Raw genomic sequence first — 17,236 nt, 5'->3', positions numbered from 1 at the left:
TGGAGGTGTTTTGGACAGTAAATTTACCTGCCATTGGAGCCCTTCACGCAAAATATTTCTCCATTAAACTAATACACTACTGTGTCTTTGCAAAACAAAGTAATGTGTTCATTCTTACGGATTGAAACCCCGTTTGAAAATCATGGGTGATATGGGCTAAGGCTGAGGGTCTCTGCTATGGCAAACAACCCCTAGTATCTGAGAGGCATAAAACAACAAAGATTTCCTTCTTGTTTATGTTCTGTGCTCATCATGGACCTTGGCGATTGCAGTCACTCAGGGATTCAGGATGATGGAGTGGCTGCTGATGCGCATGATGTTGGCTTCTATGTCAGAGGCAAGAGGAAGGCTCTACCAAGCTTTGGTTTCATCAATTAAATGCCTATGACTCATTGGCCAAAACTAGGCATCAAGCTGTCTCAAACACAAGAGACAGAAAGGCAGTCCTACTATGGGCCTGAAAGGGAAAGTGTGGGGGCGGGGGGATGGGAATATTTAGTGAACAGCAATTATGACTGTCACAAGCCACCAAATTCTTTTCCGAGAACTGCTCCTGAAGCCTGATGTCTGAACAGCAAGTGAACCACTTAGCTGTCGGTTAAAGACACTTTATGACTCCAGAAAATCTACATGTGAAAAATGCTGTGCATGACATGATTAGACATCAACACTATGTCTACCTCAAACAGATGGCAGAAATGTAAAACCTGTGAAATGGAAGAAAGAAACTTTAATTATTGAAATATGTTCGGCATATTATGGGCAGAGAAATTTGTCCTATTGACTAATTTTTTGGATTTTTTACTAGACAATGATTCATTTTCTGACCAGTGCAGCTTCACTAATTTTTCTATAAACAAAATTCATCATCCCAAACTGCACTTTGATTAGTTTAATTAGAATTTCTGCTTCATTGTCACTACACAAGAGAAACTTACAGAGTGGGAAGAGGCCAAAGGTTTGTCTTACCACCAAGTTATTCAACACAGACTATATAAAATTTGTTCAGAAAGTGGAAGATAACTAATTTTTAAAGCATGATTCCTTTCTTAAACAATACATCTTTCCTCTAAAACTGTTAATAGACTCGCCACTTAAAATTTTGTGATACCTTGTAACTTTTGAAGCAATACTTGCTTCATTTTTTAAAAATAATGCTATTACTTTTACAGTTTTGTTTTGTCTATCAAGAAACAACTTTCTCACTATTCAGTGAGGAGTCTGTATAGAAATTATCTGTATTTTCATTACCTTATTAACGTATACACCTGAATCCATTAAGTTCTTGAAAAGAAACCATGGTCCCTAAACAATTAAAAAGTGTTTATACTGTGCTTGCAAAACAATTTAAAAATATTTATCTAATTTAAGAGGGGTTTCAGGTTCCATTTTTTTTAATAGAACAATTCTTTAATCAAAACAAGTTTACATGTTGACACCTATGGCTTCCTAGACTAAATCTGTCCAAATTTTAATTGTACTATGGACCAAACAGATATAATAGCAAGAGTTTCCTGAAAACAGTGGGTCCTAGGTTCCATTATAAGACTCCTCAAAAGCAAAGCTCCAAACTATTGAAATAATTCAAACTTTTCATCTATAGATGAAAGCAATTATCTGAGAGGTCATAACATACAATGCATGTCACATGTAAACACTGAAGTATTCAAAGCGTTTTTCCATTTTCAGTTTCAAAACATGACAAGTGTCTTTTAGTTACTAAAAGCCACCAACAGACCTAATCAAAATACCTTAGAAATGTTTTTTAAGTTACCCCTAAACTTTATTTGTTATCCTTGGATCTCCCTACTTTAGTCCACATACATGAATATACAGAATTTCAAAAAGTACTCCTTTACTTTGCCTTCTGCCTCAGAGCACCGGTTCCACTTTTTGCAATCCTCTCACATGTGTATGCCACAGAAATAAAAATTCCCTTCTGATATAGCCATGCTTTCAAACAGGTTAGTTTCCTTACATGACATTTACTTTTATGTATTGTGCAGGCATCATGAATTGTTTTCCAATTTAAAAAAATAGCAGTTAGTGACATCCTTAATGAGTGTGACTTTTTTAAAAAATTCAGAAATGTCTTAAAAAGTAATTTTTATCATTTAGTTTTCAGCTGCAGCTACCGGTGCCTGTAAAGGATCTTAGATGACTGAACCCTACATACAGCTCATTCCTATACATACCTATCCTGTTGTCTGCAGGAAAGTCATGTGACTTCACTGAATTCCCAGCCACAAAATTAAATTACTTTCAAGAGTTAACATGAGCTTTATACCTTGTAAAATTGTCAGTTCAATGTCAGTTGGATATCTACTTATCATACAAAATGGCATACAGACTGCACATTGTTACAACTCAGTAGGATAATGCAGCACCACGTAGACTTTGAGATTGACTTCAGACGGAAGAAGTGAGTACTTTTACAGAAGTAACATTTTATCCACCATAAACATGCATAACTTCTACAAAACCCACAAACAGCGAAAAGACAGTCTGATATATCAAAGATTTTTAAAAACTATGCACAAAACCCACCAGTTTGGGAAGAGAGCAAAGGTTTATACAAATAGCAGTTTTAATAATGTAACTTCTTTCTATTATCAATTCACATTAACATATAGACACTAATTGAAAATATGTCTGGAAAAGCAGTTCAATATTTCCTAAATGAATTTTCCCTCACATTTACCTTATAATGTAGCTGTTATTACTGCACAAGTACAATTAAGCAATGTTTAATTATTTTAAAACAAAGATAAAGAGATTTTCTCCCTCAAAACAAGTTTTAAATGCCAAAATCTATGCTTATTAAACTTTAAAACTTTCAGCAGTCTAAATATTTCATGTGAAAACCATTACAAACTTCTCAAATGTTCTTTATATTTCAGGTATGTCAACCTATTTATCTAGCATGTAACATAACACTAAAGAGATCATTCTGTCTCTGTCTTCACAGGATGGTTTTTTCTTACTGCTGGTCTCACCTTTGCTTTCTTCACTGCCATCTCCATTATGTTGTGGTTGTGTAGTCTTGAGCATCAAATCTCCATTTAGAGTCTTTGAACCTGTCTGTTCCTTTTGTAGCTTTTTGTTTGGCCTGTTCTTCCCTTCATTTTTGGTTTTATTTGCTTCCTCTTGCTGTTTTGTTGTTGTTGTTGTTGTTTTGTGGGGGTTTTTGCAAGAGATTTATTCAGCATCTTCTTCATCGACCAAAAACATATTTTTTTTTTTTGGCAAGAGATTTATTACAGAATCTTCTTCACCAACCAAAACCATGTTCTTAAACTTGTTATAGCACATTGCAGACTTTTCCATGATAATCTGACTCACTTTAAATCACCATATTTTTTTCCAGTGCTGTAATCATCTCTGTGTGTTTCTGAGCTTGTTGTCTTATACCTGAAGCAAGTTTATCCAAGTCCTCAATACACCTGTTCACATCAAGATTATCAAATTTGAGTGATTTTTAAAAAAATTTCAGCATGCAGTCTTTGAAATCAAGAATCCATTGTCGTTTCTCATGTCTCCACTTTCTTAACTTCTGGCTTCTTTCCTTCATCTTTATTTTGCTGCTCAGTTTCATTTGTTCCTCTTGCTTGAGTTTTTTATCTGCTGCCTCTTTCTTATGTTGGCCTTTCAGCATATTCCTTCAGTGAGCAATCTGAAAGTTTCTTCTACCTTTTCTCTTCTTTTCTCCTTCTTGATCATCTTCTTCCTTTTCAGAATCAGAGGTTAATGTAAACCCTGTTTTAGCTTTTTTTTTTCCCTTTTTGATTCATCTTCTTTTCCCCCCCGCCCCCCGCCCTTTTTTGTCTGGCTCTTTTCTTGGCTTATCTTCTTTCTGGCCTTCTTCATTTTTTAAAGTTGTATTTTAGGTTGTTTTTACCTCTTGGCCCCTTTTCTTACTTTTGTCTTCTCCAATTACCATGTCACTCTCAGAAGGACAGGTCTGTTTTATCATTTTGGCTCTGCCTCTTGGTTTTGGAGGCTTAACTTCTGTGGCTGCAAGTCATCCTCTGTGAGGACTCGCTTTTAGATGAACAGATACTGATGCTGTTGTCACTACTCTGCCTCCTCGGTTTCTACTTGCTTTTCTGCCTTTCTCTTTCTCTCTCTTCTGGCAGCTTTTGGAGTGGCTATGTCAGTTGCTTTAGTCACATCCTCCTTGCTGGCTTTTTCTTCATCGTCAGTATCTTCTTTTGAAACATTAGTTTCCTTTTCTTCAATTTGAACATCAGATGATGCATTAGATTGCTTAGCTGATGGCTGCTGACTTGAAATTTTCACTTTTGTATTGTTATCTATCTCCCAGAAACATTCATTAAAGCCTTTTTGTTTATTTGGTTTTCGTACTTTTCCTTTTTTTTTTCTGAGTAAGGAACTATATCCTTTGGACCTAAAAAAGCAGTCTCATGAGTTCCAAAAAACAAACAAACAAACAAAAATGGGTAGTTTGTTTGTGGGTAGCTTTAGAGTTCCTCAGAAACTTTATCTATGCATTATTTGATCTCATTTATTTAAGGGGAAACTAAAAGGTTATAAATGTGAATAAGGTATAATTTTAATAATTATGAGTTAGAACAGATAATTGATGAACTTGAAATTATACCATCGGACTAGTGGACAACTTAGAGTTATGTCTTTTCATGATGATCAAGGCCTAATGTATATTCTGATTTGGTACTGAAAATAAGTTCAGTTTCATGTGGACCAGTTAATTAAATGAAATGATAATACAGTCCTTGTAGACAACAATAAAACAAAGTATATGGGGATTTTAGTCACAATCCTATATATTAGTGATATTTTCATAATGCATTCAAGTACACCAAGAAATTCCTTCCAGCATTCACTAATTGTCCTGGGGGTCCTTGAAGCTTGTCCTTATTACTGAGTCTCAAACTTAATGTCCCATGTTTCAGATTTCTGTCACGGCAACATACCACTTCTGGTATCAAAATCTGTGCCAGTTAGGTATTGCGGCATTAAAAACAAAACAAAATTCAAAAACACTTTATTGTATCACAACTTTGAGATTCAGAAGTTCACATAAATAAAACTGGGAATAGTTTATTTCTATTTCTTAGTGACTATTAAAAATTTTAAATACACAAAATAATTTTAATAAGATAAAAGGAAAGATAAGTAAAAGTAAAATGTTACAATGTCTATGCTCTAAGAAGTGATAAAATACCAATTTATATATTAAATTGGAATAAATCAGAGATATGACATATAATGTCTAGTGTAACCATTTAAAAGAGTTAAACAATATTTAGAAATCAAGATAGAGGAAACTGAAATCTAAGTTAATTAATACAACAAAGGCAATAAAGGAGGTAAAGAGGAATACAAATCAGATAGATCAGACAGCAAAAATATAAGATGTTAAATTTAAACACAAATATAGTAGTACCTACAAGAAATGCAAGTGAACCAAATATTTCAAATAAAAGACAAAGATTATCAGATTTAAAAGATTAAAACATATGCTGCTTTCAATAGACACACCTTAAATACAAAAATATAGGAATATTTAAAATAAAAACTTTGTTAAAAAGCATGCAAATATCAACCAAAAGAAGGAAGAGTTAGCTACATTAATATCAGCTAAAAATAGGTTTTAAACAAAATAGTGATAAATTAATAGTGATAAAGAAGTATATGTTATAATGGCAACGGGGCTTAAAATATTATGTGCCTAATAACATAGTATTAAATGTCTAATGCAGACAAAATGACATAATTTACAAAAAGAAGGAGACAAACCCACAATCATATTGGAAAAATTAACATTTTTTACTTCTGTATTTGAGGACATAAACTGACAAAAATCAATTAGGATACAAAAGATTTCAGGAGCAAATCAATCACATTGACCTTATTGATGTATATAGACCATTACACCAAGCAACTGCCGAATGCCTACTCTTTTCAAGAGCACTGAAAGGAATATTTACCAAAATTGACCAAATGCTGAGCTAGAATACAAGGCTCAACAGATATTAAATAAATTGTACAGAGTATGTTTTCTTACCAAAATTGTATTAAGTTTGAACTCAGAAACAAAATATAACAAGAAAATACCCAAAACGCTCTAAGTTACATACTTTGAAACAAAAGCCATGAGTCAACAAGGAAATCATAATGGAAAATGGAAAGTATTTTTAAAAGAATGATGGTTAAAATGGAACACATTAAAACAGAAGGATCAGCTCTAATGTAGGGTTAAAGGGAATTGTGTAATCTTTACTGACTACATGAGGACAAAGAAAACTGAAAATCAGATCTAATCATCTGTGTGAAAAACAGAGAAAAGCAAATATTAAACACTATGAAATAGAAGGGAGGCAATAATAAAAATAAAAGACGAAATTAATGAATGCCAAATACATGTACAACAGAAAAAAATAACAATATCAAATGTTTGGTTTTTTTGGTTGCGCTATAGCAAAACTGACCTAAGATAAATATAAATTTCTGAAAAGCGTTGTTTTAAACACTTCTGCTCTGCCTCACCTCCACTTGATTGACCTTTTTTAGGCTCCCAAGTATAAACAACTTAGAAATGTAAGTTTGAGGAAGTTAACGTCTCCTGGGGTAACCCTTGGCCAATATTGCCTATTAGCTAATGAAGAAACATTTTTCATTTCCAGGACTAGGATAAACAATTCTGAGGAGCAGCCTTCACACCTACTTACTGGATTCTAGGGAATCCAACCCCAATGTACTCAGAGTAAACAGCTTGGTTAGCAAATCTACCCTGACTTTCCTCACTGTCTCTTATTTCCTCACTCCTGTTTTATGGGATAATTACCTTCTTCTAAGTCTTTGTGTCAGGATCTGTTTTTATATATTTATTTTTCTTTTTCAATACAGGGAAAAACAGTCCAATGTCATTTCACATAATTTGGATCTGTAAAGTAAAACCTCTCACAAAAAGCCTCAGGCCATATGGTGTCATAAGCAGATGCTACTAATCATATACAAATTCTCCTAGAGAACAGGAAAAGAGGGAAAACTTCCAAACTCATTGTATAAGGTGAGCATAACCTTGACATCAAAGCCTGACAAGGAGATTAAAAGAAAAAGCAGGCCAGTCTCTCTCACAAATATAGATGTGAGAAATTCTAAACAAAAAAATTAGCAAATTGACTGTAGTAATACATAAAGGAGGGTAACAGGTCACAAATCTTTGGGATTATTGCAGTAATATAAATGTAGTTAAGCATTTGTGAACTCCATTAATATTATTCACCATATCTACAGAATGAAGGAAAAGAATCATGGACTCAATATATGCAAAAGTATTTGAAAAATCCAATATCCTCTCATGATAAAAAATGCTTAGCATGCTATAAATTGAGTGAAAATTTCATAATCTTATAAAGGTATAAAATTACGTAGGTGCACATATACCGGTACTAGAGCAAATACCATACATAATGATGAAATGTTGAAAACTTTCCCTGTCAATTGGAGAATAAGGCAAGGGTGCCTGCACTCATCCAAACAAAATCATTAAAAATAGGAAAAAATCAGAATCATGTGCCAACTGATGGTATGCAATGGGAATACAGCATCACTTTTGGAATATTCCTGCCAAGATAAATAACCTAATCTAATTATGAGGACACATCAGACAAACACCAATAGAGGGATCTTCCACAAAGGAAGTGCCTTGTAATCTTCAAACACTTCACGGTCAAAGCAGTCAAGGAAAGACAGAGGAATCAAGAGACAAAGAAAGACTAAAGAGACATGACAGCTTAAATCAATTTGTGATTCTGAACTAGGAGTTTTTGCTTTAAGAGACATTATTGTGACATTGGTGAAACCTGAATGGGATGATTTTTAGAAGATAGTGATGCATCAATATTAATTCCCTGCTCCTGATGGTTGTAATATGATTATTTATGAGAATGTCCTTATTTGCAAGAAAGTATTTCAGGCTGAGAGGGCTTTGGCTCTGCAATTTAGTCTCAAATTGTTTAAAGGGGAAACAAGTCCTCTGTATGGCATGTGCAACTTTGCTGTAAGTTTAAGATCATTTTTTTTTAATTCCTACAATTTATAAGGGAAACCTACATTGTTAAGGTGATTTTACCTTTTTAATTATTTAAATAATTCCGTGATTTCAAATTTGGCTTCTTTAAAAGGAATCAGAGTTTACACAGAAGATCCTTTCCAGAGCTATATAATTAGGTCAAATCTGTCATTGTGTCGGAATCAGCTCCTTTGCAGGCATAAAGAAAAGAATGGGTGTTTACTTTTTCATTGTACTTCTTATTCTTACTACTAAGGATGAATGTATTTTTAAAAAATCATTTTGAAAAAAAATCATTTTGGTCTTTTGCGTTATGTTCTAAACCTCCATTACATGTATTAAATATGCTCATAAACCTGTATTGGTATAATAATATAACTTGATACCATGCAAGAGGAAAACATAAACAGTGCCTGAAAGACTGCACTGTTTGTATCTAATAAACTGTTTCCGAATATGTATGCTTAGTTATAATGACTATGTGGATTTTAAGGTGCTATGTTTGATGTCTTGACATGATTTCAACAAGGGTAGACTTTATTTCACATTTTTTATGGCTAAAAGTGAGGAGAAGTGGTGGACTGTACTGCATATTACTAAACTACTTTGGTTTTCTGATAAAAGAAAGGTGTTGATGTTTATCAGACTTTACAGACAGACCATTAATTCTTGACAAAGCAATCTACTGTGAAATTTTCCCAAATGGTATTCTACTTATGTATTTGCTAATTAGAAATAAGAGTTTTGCCTGATTAATACAATTATGAGTATATTGTGTGAAATAGAAGCTAATTTTTTCATTAGAGTAATAGTGGTATTAAAATTAAGCAATTTAGACAATTGAACTTTGAATAATCAGTAGGATCAGTATTGTCATGGTTATAATTACTTCCACAAAACATCATTTCTACTTTTCATATGCACTTTGTGTGAATGACATGACTTATGATTATCATGAAATTGTTTTGGTCATTATAACAACCACTGAAGAATTTTTGCAGTTAAGCAACAAATGAATTGCCATTAATTCATAAAGGGTGTATTTATCAAATGCTTAGTATTTTCCACATATGGCACACAAGAGGTATTAAGGTTGAAATAAAAATGCTGTTAAGATATAAGTGTTTTCTTATGATGCTAAACAAATTCTATTATCTCTTTAAAAAACCTGAAACTAAAAATAATTCTAATTTTAAACTTAAAATATTTAAATATCTATTGTGTATCCATTATTTACAATTCTTGAGCAATGTATGAGGTATCAAGATAGATGAAGAATAGCAGTAGAGTCATAGAATACAGTATAATAAAATAAGGGAAACAATGTAACATTAATACAGTTTGAATCTGATAATTTTAATAAGAATGAAGCAAAACCAATTGATATAACATAAGGTTAGGGTTAGACCATAAAGGAGATATAAAGCCTTGAGTAAATTTGTGGGTGACTTACTTGAGTTTTGTTTCTAACTCTATGAGAGGGCTGTTGATGATGCTTTCTTCTTAGCCCTTTCCATGTACTTCCCTATCGTGTTTTATGTCCAAGTAATATTTTAAAAAATATTTTGAAAATATGTACTCATGTAAAGTGAATTTTCTTTTGTATAATAATTGAAGGGTTTTTTTTTTTTTTTTTTTAATTTAGTAGGGAGATATTTATATACAAAGTAATACAGGTGTCCAACACACATAGCATAAAAAAATCATGAAAGTATTATGCAGTGGTACATGGTCACATCAAATACTAAGATGATGCCATCAAAATGAATGAAATTTGAGTGTCAGAGGGAGTAGACTGATGGAGATTAAGATTTGATGGAAGAGAAACCAGGCAAAGAAGGAAGAGCATTTCAGTGTGAGGGTATATCATGGGCAAAGACCCAAGGTCAGGCATAGATACGGAGTGCTTGATAAGAAAGGACAGTGTGCCTGAAATGCAGATATGTAGCAGGGTGGAAGAGGAGACTGGACATAAAAGTAAGGATTGGTTTTTGTGGCACCGTCCAGGCCTTATGGAGAGTCTTGCTGTTTATCATAAGTGCAGTGGAAAAAACAAGCATTTTCAATGAAGAGGTGATGTGTATGCATTCGTGAGGGTGAGGGAGATAAGGGTACAGGGGAACATTTCTAATTTTAAAGGATTACCTTCTTTAAAGCAAAGAATTACTAGAAAGAAACCAGAACGAATGTGGTAGAACAGATAATAATTTCAGTCACACAACACTGCCATTTTTTTTTTTTTTATACATTTTAGAAACGTAAAATAGTTGAAAACAGTTAAAACACTTTATTCTGGTTAAATGTTTGCTCTTTGGTTTTCTTTCCCCTCCCTCAACTTCTCTCCAAAAGGTATCTGGGTTCAAGCAACCACACTGCCCTTGGAGTCCCCACTGGTCTCTGTGGCAGGGTGGTTTCTCTCATAGGTTCCTGGCCTAGTAGCTACTGAGATACAAATGATTCTATTGTGCTGTAAACCACTTATCCAACTCTGACTAGACTGACCTGACACAGTGGCTCCTTATTCCAATTGCAGCCTTTGTTAGATCCACAGATATTCTTAGCAGTTCCAGGTCCCATCCCTAACAATACTCCCACTCCACCATTGCCACCTGGGAAATGAGAATGCATCCTGATCCTCTATAGAACATGTGTAACCAATAGACGCCATGTATGTCACCTAAGATTCTTCTCTGTAGCCACTGCCTCCACCCATATGTACTATTGCAGAATATGGCACAAGGCCAAATGGAGCCTTTAATGGGTTTCTTCCAGGGAATTGGGTCACTAGTTTCAGTGTTCTCCTCTTACCCTTCTGGAAGTTTCTACTGAATATCCACGAATACCATCATGTCCATCCACCATGAGCACAAATATGCACACATAACCTTGAGTTTCCTCATACAGAGGTGTAGGGTAAGGACACTGATGTTGAATCCTTTGCCCTTTACCTTCTTCTGAGGGCAGGATTCCCCCCAAACCACCCCACCCCCCACCACATGATATTCTAAGATCTCTTGCATACAGGGAAACAGATATTCAAGGGCACTAGTACTGACTCACAATTTGTTAATAAGAGGTTGACAAATTTAGAAAACCTTCCAACTTGACACTATTATATTGCTAGGGATTTTTTTCTTTAAATTTTTTCATTGGCCATAAAAGCTAAGCATTGACTGGTTTTGATTTTTTTTTCTGCTCTTGCATTTCTACCACAACAGTTCTAATTCTTACCTCTCATTCTGTTTCTACCTCAAAGCATATATATGACATTAGTTAACCAAGCATAAGTCTAATGCAGCGACATTAAAAATGAAATAATTTATTTCAAAAGAGATTGCATCATTACATGAGGAAGGCAAGCATCTATAGCAGTAATCTAGAAGGTAGAGGATTGGACTAGGTTGATGGTGATAGAAATGACAAAAAGTGAATGGATTTAAAAAATAAATCTGTCCCATCACGTATTTATGTAAATAAAATTTTATTGTAACACAGTCACATTCATTCATCTGTGTGCTCTCTGTGATTGCTTTGTATTATAACAACAAAATTCAGTTGTCAACAAAGATCATATAATCTGCAAAGCCTAAAATATTTACTACCTTGTCCTTCACAGAAAATTTTCAATAGCATAGCTAGAAATTCTATGCTTTATATGTTCTAATTGTTTATTAAGGTTATCAACAAGGCTATTCTTACTTTTGTGAACAATTTATTTTGATCCTTATTTTTTAATTTATTTTCTACAGGCAGAATTGATGTAAATATTATTTAACTTTATATGGAAGGAAACTTGAAGATGGTATTCACATTCAATTTTTAAAACTGATAATGAATTGTTTTGTGATTACTCTGTTTTAGAATTCTTAAAATTCATTTATGGAAAATTTCAAGCACATAAAAGTAGGGGGATAATGATGAACTTTCATCTACATATATTTCCTAGTTTGAGCAATTATAAATTCATCATTTTTTATACTTCTATAGTTCTTTACTGTTGCTTATTTTGAAATTAATTCAATACACATATTTTTTCTGTAAATATTTCAGTTTATATGTATAAACTATAAGTACTCTTTTGAACATAATACATTTATCACACCAAAAATGACAGTATTTGTTTAATAATAGATTGTTGCATAATTTTATAGTGTGTTCCAATCACTCTCCTGTGAAATCTATAATACATACTGCAATTGGATAATATGACTCTTGGGTCTTTAGATCTATAGGTTTCCCTCTATTTGTTGTTTTCCACACAATTCATTTACTGGATTAACTGTAGAATTACCACATTCTAGATTTTGCTGGTTGAAACCTTGTGATGTAATTTAAAGTGTCTCTAGCCCCAGTACTACCCGTAAAATTCACACTTATATCCAGAATCATATTTATATTTTGGCAAAAATACTTTGTTCATGGTCTTAAGGAGGCACATAATGACTTGTTGCTTCTCTTTTGTATTTCCATCCATTGGTGATTACTGTCTAGATTCATTACTTCACTAGGGTTTGCAAAATTGTGTTATTTTAATTCTATAATTACTTCTTTTATTAGTTAAAATATGTCTATAAAAATAAACATCTCTAACCAATTATCCTAAGGCACAGTTCATATAAGAAAAGCAATAAAAAATCAATTAGAAAGCAAAAAAAATCCCAGTGAATACTTTCAAAATAATGAGGTGGTTTCCTAGCATTTTCAATGGTGACCATTGAGGATGTTTTTATTATAAATTCATGGATTGAAATGAATGTATTTGATGTGTTTCAGTTAATTGCAGTTATTATTCTTAAGGCGTTCAAATTGTCCCAAATTTAGCTGTGGGGAACCTCTTCAAGTTAGCTCCTAGAGTCCTTTTATTTGTTTAATCAGTTTCAGGTGTATGAAACAACATAGTGATTACATATTTATAGACCTCACAAAGTGATACCCCAGTAAGTCTATTACTCATCTGACACTGATAGTTATTACAATATTATTGACTATATTCCCTGTGCTGTATTATATATCCCCATGACTATTTTTTAAATTATAGTTGGCATTCAATATTATTTTATATTAGTTTCATGTGTAAAGTGTAATGATTAGACATTTATGTAATTTATTAAGTGATCCTCCTAATAAGTCTAGTACCCATCTGACCCTATGCATAGTTTTTACAATATTATTGACTATATTCCTTATGCTGTACTTTACATTTCCATGACTCTTTTATAACTACAAATTTGTACTTCTTAATCCCTTCACTTTTCTCATTCAGCCCCCCAAGCTCCCTTACACTAGTAACCACCAGTTTGTTCTCTGTATCTATGAGTCTGTTTCCCTTTTTTTTGTTCATCTGTTTTGTTCTTTAGATTCCACATATAAGTGAGATCACACGGTATTTGTCTTTCTTAATCTGACTTATTTTACTTAGCATATACCCTCTATGTACATCCACAGTGTTGCAAATGGTAAGATTTCATTCTTTTTATGGCAGAGTAATATTCCATCATGTTATACATATATATTGGTATACCACAATTTCTTTATCCAATTGCCTATTGATGGGTATTTCAGTTGTTTCCATATCTTGGCTATTGCAAATAGTGCTGCAGTGAAAATAGGCATCCTTTTAATAGAAACCTTTTATAACTTCCTCATGAATCCATTTGATATGACTAGCTCAGTTTCTCCATTTTCTGTTGCAGACCTGAAATCAGCTATTTCTCTAGGAAGAGCTATATTTTTTTAATGAGAAATGACAGTGAGCACAATCTTGATGCTAGGAATGCTCGTTGTTATTGAGTTGATCACTATATTTGCTTTTTTTTTTTTTTTTAGAAAACAGAACTAAAGAACACACTTTAGTTTTAAGATAAGTATACTGATGCTTCTAATTCACTATCAGAATTATTTTTACTTAATCTCAATTATCTTACCACTGTATCTCCTCCATTCAAAGTTAAAAATCTTTGTTCTCAGTGACACCAACATATTCATTTGTTTATTCTGTGCAAGAAATATATTATAATCTCAGATAATAAAACCAACAGTACCACCCATAACATGATTACAAAAAACAGTATGTTTTTAGTATACCTGAAAGTTTCCTTAAGGTCAAATTTACTCCTAATTACTCAATATATTTTAGTAATTACTTTATAAATTATTTGTTGGTTTTAGTGTATTTCCATTAAATTTGTCCCCAGTTCTGGAAATTCTTATAAGATTTTGAAGTTGAGCTAAGTAAAATAAACACATAACCACTTGATAAAATAATTTGGAAAGTGCCATAATTCTTAGTTATCTGTGTTTTGTTTTAGAAGATCTTTAATGCACCTCTCCAAGAATTTCAAATCTCTTTCCTTCCTACTACTTCTACTTCTTCTATCCAAATTTAATTAGAACATTTCTTTCAGTAATAATAGGCCTAAAAACTATGATAAAGAGGAAAATAAATATTATACCACATTTATTTAAGCACTATTGTTTCAAACGAAAAACCATTGAATTATTTTTTCCCAAATTATTCTTGAAATATAATACCAAGTGCTACCTTTAGGAAAAAAGAATCAATGCACATACAATAAGGTTTATAAATATATATGCATATGTATTTTAAACAGGACCTAGTCTTGTCTCTATGGATTATAATGTTTAAATAACATTAAAATGCACTTTATTTCTTTAATACCCCTCAATCATCCCTTTTTCAGTAATAACTTATCCTCTTTGTGGTTAGACATGTTGAAAAGTACAACATATACTACGTATGTGATGAGAACTTAATTTTTTTCTTAAATATGGATTTGGAAATATGATGAAAGCTTAATGGTTACTTAAATATGGATTTGGACATATCACAATTAAAAATGTTATGTATCGTGAGTATTTCCTCTAGAGGGCTTTAAAAATGTGTCCTTACTGATTGCAATGTAAAATCCAAAGCCAGCTGCAAGCTACTCATGACCATATGGCTAAGTATAAGTGTTTCGACTATGAGTCAACTTCTTATGAATATAGAAAAATGTCTGTATCACACAATCATATTTCAAGAGTAACTCAATTATAGCCTTTTTCAAAATCAAGGGACAATATTCTGAGTATGCCAGGTTATTTACAATAGCTGTCTCTCAGCTTCATATAAAAATAGATGATGAACATAGTTCCTCATATATAAAATTTGAATTTTTATAAGTTGTAAATTTGTAAGGTTGTCTTTATTGTAACCTATTATTTATCTAAAATGTTTATATTCATAATCACTGATTTAATATACTTCTGAATTCTGTGAATATTTAGACCACTGCTGTAAATGACACTAAATTTTTTATTTAAATTATGAGAAATCTTTCATAGAAGAAAATTAAGTAGCAAGACCAAGATCAGATAGAAATTTGTGATAAAACACCAATTTCCATCTGATGATAGCTATATAGTTCATTTTATCTACACTAAATACAAACTTATACTAAAATAAAAAAACAGTTTTCACTGCGGAAAAAACTGAATTTAGGTACTTAAAACACATATGACTAAATGACAACTAAAGCATTTATAATTTTTCGTTTTTTCTTTTCAATGTTATTATCTTGGATCTTCAGTTTTGTTTTTCCACCATTCTTGACCTTATTTTTACCTATTATTGATGTGTAATTCCATGTGAAACATGAGGGTTTTGTCTGATCTCATTTTTAATGCAGGAGTAGTTTTCATTAAATTTATTGGGGTGACATTGGTTCATAAAATTATATAGGTTTCACGTGTACATTTCTATAATACATCACCATATATTTGATCTCCTTTTCCCTTTTCTACCATACCCCCTCTCAACTTACCCTCTGGTAACCACTAAACTATTGTCTGTGTCTATGAGTTTATTTGTTTGTCTTGTTCCTTTGTTGCTTTCAGCTTTATAACTTACACAGCAGGAGTAGAATTTTTAAAATATGATTTAGGATTAAACTTCTTTTAAAAAATTCACATTTATAAACAGTATGCCAGACAGAACTTAGAGCCAATCAAAATTCCCCTCTGTACTTTTTTTAGTTCCTTTCAGCCCACACCAAGGTTTTTATCCAGGTATCATCAGGTTTTAAAGAACTTGAAGGAAGGAGAAATCACAACAGGTTATTACAGAGCTTAGAGAATATACACCGAAGTGGATGAAAGGTTCTACCGCCTGTCATATAGATAGTGATGAAATCTAAGTGCCCATTGTTTACATATAACACTCAAGTTTTTTGAATAGCTGATCATCAAATCACTGAAATTGAATTCTTTAACGATGATTTGGTCGCTCCAGAATTTTCTACCAAGTAAGGTGATGACAAATTCTTTAATTTGTTCTTGAATCAACATGAATTTATTGGTCAGAACTGATTGTATACGGTAATAACCAAGAAATATAATGTTGAATTACAGTTAATTATATCTCATAACAATAAGAAGCACAGGAGGAAGAGGAGGAGGAAGACAAAGAGGAGAGGTAAATGGAATTATTCCTCACACAAACACTTAAGCAGAGTATACAGGACAAAGAGGAATGCATTTATTGCTGTTCAGGATTCTGCCTGTCTGTGAAGGGTAAGTGTATCTCCCTTTACTTTGCAAAGTATCATCGGGAAGGAGCTAGTCTGAGCCACTGTCTGTGGAGGAATCAGATAGAAGTGCAGCTCACAGTTCTCTGTGACATGCACAGGAAAAACCATGCCTCCTCTTTTAAGAGCGTCTTGGTCTTGGTCTTGTTTGTACAATATGCAACTCAGACTAATTGAGTTTTGCAATAAGTTTTAATATATACATGGAATTTTTGGGAGAAATAAATTTGACATTTAAATATGGTAGGATTCTACTATTTTAAAATGGAATTTCCTATATTGTCATCATTAGTATCAAAAATTTTCCTCTCTTATAATCTTAATTTTACTTATACGCATTTTCTCTTCTTCCATTTCTTCTACTTTAAAAAGTACTTCATATGCTTTGGGTATGTAATAGTTTGAAATGCCAATTAATAAGCCACACATTATGTTTTGAAGTAAGTTTTCAAGAGGAGTTAACAAAACTATAAAGACGTGTGTCCTTAAAGGTCTTGTTTTACATCTCTCCTTTGTTCTGAATAAATTCCTATTAATTTACTCCCAAAATTATTTTTAGATATTCTTACTCTCATATATACTCATTGTGATC

General features: G+C 32.5%; 1 pseudogene; it reads right to left on the bottom strand.

Annotated features, from left to right (window-relative positions):
- Window positions 1-3,362: 3,362 nt before the first annotated feature.
- On the bottom strand, window positions 3,363-10,921 carry LOC109452036 (PC4 and SFRS1-interacting protein pseudogene; annotated as a pseudogene).
- Window positions 10,922-17,236: the final 6,315 nt, after the last annotated feature.

The sequence above is a fragment of the Rhinolophus sinicus genome, chromosome 17 (assembly GCF_057876585.1).
Source record: "Rhinolophus sinicus isolate RSI-liver-muscle chromosome 17, RSI-T2T, whole genome shotgun sequence".
Classification (NCBI taxonomy): Eukaryota; Metazoa; Chordata; class Mammalia; order Chiroptera; family Rhinolophidae; genus Rhinolophus; species Rhinolophus sinicus.
The sequence above is the reverse complement of the archived record's forward strand: the minus strand, read 5'-3'. Positions and strand labels throughout refer to the sequence as shown.